Below are 4894 nucleotides of genomic sequence, written 5' to 3'. Positions count from 1 at the left end.
GTCAATGGTTACCATATCGCGCCATAGACCTCTCTCTCATACACACACACTCCTGCCACCCATCCACGTGGATGGTGAAAAACATATATAGACTTATTGACATTTCTCAGTTTTACTGTTATTCATCATCAGTAAAGATGCCTTTGAAGTTTAGGAAATTTTGTGACAATGGTGTGGATAATGTGTTTTGTAACTGAGGAGACCGATAGTAGTATTGTATACTATCAATGTTTATTGAGGTGGTGGGGTTGTGGGGGGGGGGGGGGGGCAATCATAGCTTTTCCGGCAAACTACGTTTGAAATAGATATACCGTACATATATGAACTGTTTTTAATGATAGACTATCATTTATTCTACTCGCTATATTTGTTTGACAAGCAATGTTCATGTGAATGGTTGGTGAGGTTTATTTGTCAAACTGTGTATTCATTTCATTATATAAGTGTCAAATGTAATGAGTACGTGTACCTTGTAGGATAAATGTCATATACACTGAATTCATGCTGTTTGAATGCCGAGTCATATTGTTTTATATTTATATTTTTATACTTATTTTATTAATAAAATGTCAAAAGAGAGACAAGAAATCTGTGAATGAATGTGGGTATTAGTGCAATAATGTTACTCTTGCAGCCATAGCGCATACCGTGTGTGTGTGGGGGGGGGGCAGCCAAATCTTCTACGGTAACAGCATCATATCATCAGAACAGTACAGCATATGTTTTAACAAATCTAGATTCAGTAGACCTTATCCTCAAGATCATTTAAGTATCTTGCCTTTCATACAGTACCTTCTCAGTGGTATCTGCTGATGACTACGGGCAACTGTTAAGCAATCAGAACTAAAATAACACTTAGGCCTACATTCAAATCAAGGGGAATTTGGATTTTTAAAATGCACTTAAGATGAAACATGCAGACATTTCATAATGTAAATGAGGCCCCATAAACAATATGAGCTCAGTTTAGGAATCCGATTCCCTTTATTTACCTTACATTTACATGTCATTTAGCAGACACTTTTATCCAAAGTGACTTACAATATTTGCATTTAATGTAGGCGGTCAGTATACTACTATTTTTCAGAAGTGCATCTCCTTTCTAAATAAGTGACTAAGAGCATAAGCTAGTGCTAAAGCCAAAGTGCAAGAGTACCAAAATACAATAAAATACAGAATGAAAACAAAAATACAACTTTATGATTTATTAATAAAGAGAGAAATGAAGAGCATTCTGTGCTTGGCTGGTATCTATTCATGCATCAGCCTGGGGAATTGTGACAGTGATGATCAAGCTGTGACTATAGAGCTGTGAAATAGACAACCTGCCAGATTGACTCTGCAAAACAATGTTCCTTCAGAAATATGATCCTACAGTACAGTAGCGTAATATAGCCTATTACACGATAAATGAAATGCTTTGTTGCCAGGCTTGAGTTGTACAATAGCATTCGTGTTTGGATTCAGAGGGAAGTCTGCCACAGCATACAGGCTCATGGAACTAATGTAAGTCTTCAGGGTTATTCATCATGCAGAAAACAATCACTGAGACATCTCTACATCTCCGAATCTCTATGAAATACTAATGAGTGTATCAAAGGAATGAGCTAATGCAGCAGGTCTGCAATATCCTGCAGGTACATTGCAAATCTAATATGGGGCCGTTTGAACTATAAAAGAAAAGATAAGCAACAACCCCAACCTCAGTTTATTGTCAGTCACTGTGGTGCAATGTAAAGCTGCTACTTATCTGCCAGCAGCAAAATGGCTATTGCTAGGGAGGTTTTTCTTTTCATATGATCAATAGCCCTTGACTTTCCCTTTGTGGACATATTTTCTATCTTTATTATACCAGTAGGCTACTTCTTTTTTCTTTTTGGTCTTCCACCAATTCATTTAGCTACAGATGTCTCCTCCCTTTGAGCTTTTACACAACATTAACATCCAATCTTGCAGAGTCCAAGAACAATTATGGATAATATTGCTTTATGCATACTCTGTGAGATGAGTAGAATCAAAATCCAATCTCGCCGATGCAGAGCACTCTCATTGAAACGCATACATTATAGATGGAATTATGGAATACATCACATCCCTTTATAAAGGCCAGCCCAAACTTTGAAAATGGCCCGTGGCTTTGGATGTGATTAGTGTGGAAAGTTTGTTATCTGAAGTGATGACTGTTCATCAGACTTTTCAGAACAAGTACTTGAAGTAAACTAAACAAAGCATTATGCAAATTAAAGAAGAATATTACCTTAAATTGAACTATTCCTTTAAAAACTCAATCTGAGTTTTAGACAGGGGGCAGAGGCATTCGGTGAATGTGAGTCAGCTTGGAGATTGGACCAATGTTGCAAGTCCTCCTAAGAGAGCCAAGGTGACTGCAAAATATGACCCTGACACTACAATTTAATTACCTGCACACTCACACTATAGGAGAGAAAAATGAATTCTCCATGTCTGAAGCCAAACAATGTATTATTAAAATTCTAAGTCACAGGTAGCTGTATTTATGATGAGATATGAACCCAGAGGATCTTCATCATAGAAGTCAATGTATATTCCTTCACATACTGTATTGAAAACACTTAAAATGAATGAACCCAGGAGAGTCACCATCCACAAGTCTATCACATTTGCCCAAGGAGAATACTGCAGATGCCTTTTGATGTGAATTATATGACACCACATGATATGATACAATTTGCATGGCATGGTCATTCAAGATACTGTATTAGGGGAATACAGTGTACAATATCAGATATAAAACTGCTAAAAAGCTACAATCAAGATCATTACACAGGCCCTTCGAAGAGGAAAACAAGGTGCAGAATATATGAGAGGCCAAGACTTCATGGAGAGGTGGTAATCACTCAATCACTGAGCTAATGGCGCATCAAGCACGTTTCACATGGTGCACTCATCCGACTGCAATGAACCATGGGAAGCACTGGACTGTGGGGAAGGGTGCCTCTCCTCTGGGTCTTTGCAAGCCCTCAAAGACAGGAGATCCTCTCCCTCCCCATGTTCACCCCAGTCCCATGTCACCGGCAGTATGACGACTGCTCATACAGTCCATACCCTGCCTGATGTACCCAAAGCTTCTTTTTTATTGCATGTGGAAACATAACAAAGTATCTGTCTATGTTGAACCAATTGCGGGTGAACTCTCTGAGTGCACCTAGAGTGAAATCCAGAGAAGTGCTGATCTTTTCCTACATGAGACAAGCTCTTGGATAAAACAAATTACTCTGTTGCCTCTGGCTCTTGTGGACATCCTCCCGCATGGCTTGTCAAGTTACTATGCTCAGATTTGTGTGTGTTTTTTTTTTGTTGCTTGATCACACCATTTGATGCTTGTTGATCCTACTATTAACACGTGGGTGAGAGGGGTGTGTGTGTGTGTGTGTGTGTGTGTGTGTGTGTGTGTGTGTGTGTGTGTGTGTGCGTGCGCGCGTGCATGTGTGTGTAAGTGCGTGGGCTAACGCCCATCAATTCAGTATGGCTTTGATGTTTTTCATGTCTGGATAAGGAAACATCAGCAACCCTGTAAAACACTTCTTCGTTTCCCTTATGTAGTGCAAAGACTATACAGTACATGATAGAGTTATGGCCTCCCTCGCACAGACCCACTCCTTTCCCATCCACTTCTTGTCCTGTGTGTGCCTCTATGTCTCTACTCTACATACAGTACAGCATGTGACCCATGGTATCCAGGTTGATCCGTCGACTTTTTGATGTTAGTAGATGAGAAGCATTGTTACATGTCACCCTGTATAATACATGGTGTTTTTTACGCTTCGGGGGTTCCACAAAGGGAATAACCTACTTCAGAGAGGTTAGCCTGGCGATCAATAATGCAGGTGACATACAGTATTGGCATGTGGATCGGGTGCGACAAGGCAGGCAGACCACCTGAGGCATGACCAGGTCCGTCTGAAACTTACCCAACCCTGTTAAATGGTTGAAAACGCACTTCTGTAAGGCATAAAAGAAGCGAGACGCATCCGCGGGAGATTAATCAAGTGAATCATCTGGGATGAGTCCCCCAGCGGACTCACTTTCTTTTTGAAAGAAGGAAGAGAACAAAACAAACAAAGAGGCTGTTGTGCATTCCTGACAGCGGAGAGAGGAGCAATGAAGTTTTCTTTGGTTCGCTGGCCATCGCCGGGTCTCTTTTTTACCTTTCACAGAGGCTTTCAAGGAGAAAGGATTGGCTTGTGTTCGAATTCAAGGTGCAAGTAATTGTTGTCCGTTCTCTTTCACGTTTCACTTCTCTGTAGACCTGGAGCACCATCACCCGTTTTGAGCTGTACTGCGTGCATCCGTGAGTCATCAACTCTCATGCTTGATCAAGTCACATTTTGAAAATGAAATGCTAAAAAAGGCTGCCTTTTCCCAATAATGGTCCCCCACATAGTCCCTCTTTTCACTCATAAAAGTCATTCTCTGACATGGCAAAGCCAATTTTCCTAGACCCTTCAGGCCAATTTATACTTCGTCATACAGAAATTACGACGACAGAAATTGCATCACTGTCAAAACTTTTTTGTGCCGGACAGGGGTGTCTTCTTGCACCTACTAAACTTTCTAATGTACAGTAGCAGACGCCATCACTTTCGCCGCACAGCTGTGATTGGATAGCTAGATAGAAGGCACGTTCGTTGCTAAGGATGTAACGATAACCGGTATAACGATAAGCCGTGATAAATTTCGATTAAATTTATCGGGATAAAATTATCATTAAAACTGTGTTTGATTTCTGTGTTTTGAAAAACTCACTGTATACTGTCCAGCATCAACCAAAGTTAGCAGCGTCTCCAAGACGCACTATTTTAACGTTTATGCAAAAAGGTCTATAGTGCCTAGGGATGGGTACCGAAATTCGATT

Source organism: Borostomias antarcticus (genome assembly GCF_949987555.1).
Source record: "Borostomias antarcticus genome assembly, chromosome: 2".
Taxonomy (NCBI): Eukaryota; Metazoa; Chordata; class Actinopteri; order Stomiiformes; family Stomiidae; genus Borostomias; species Borostomias antarcticus.
The sequence above is the reverse complement of the archived record's forward strand: the minus strand, read 5'-3'. Positions refer to the sequence as shown.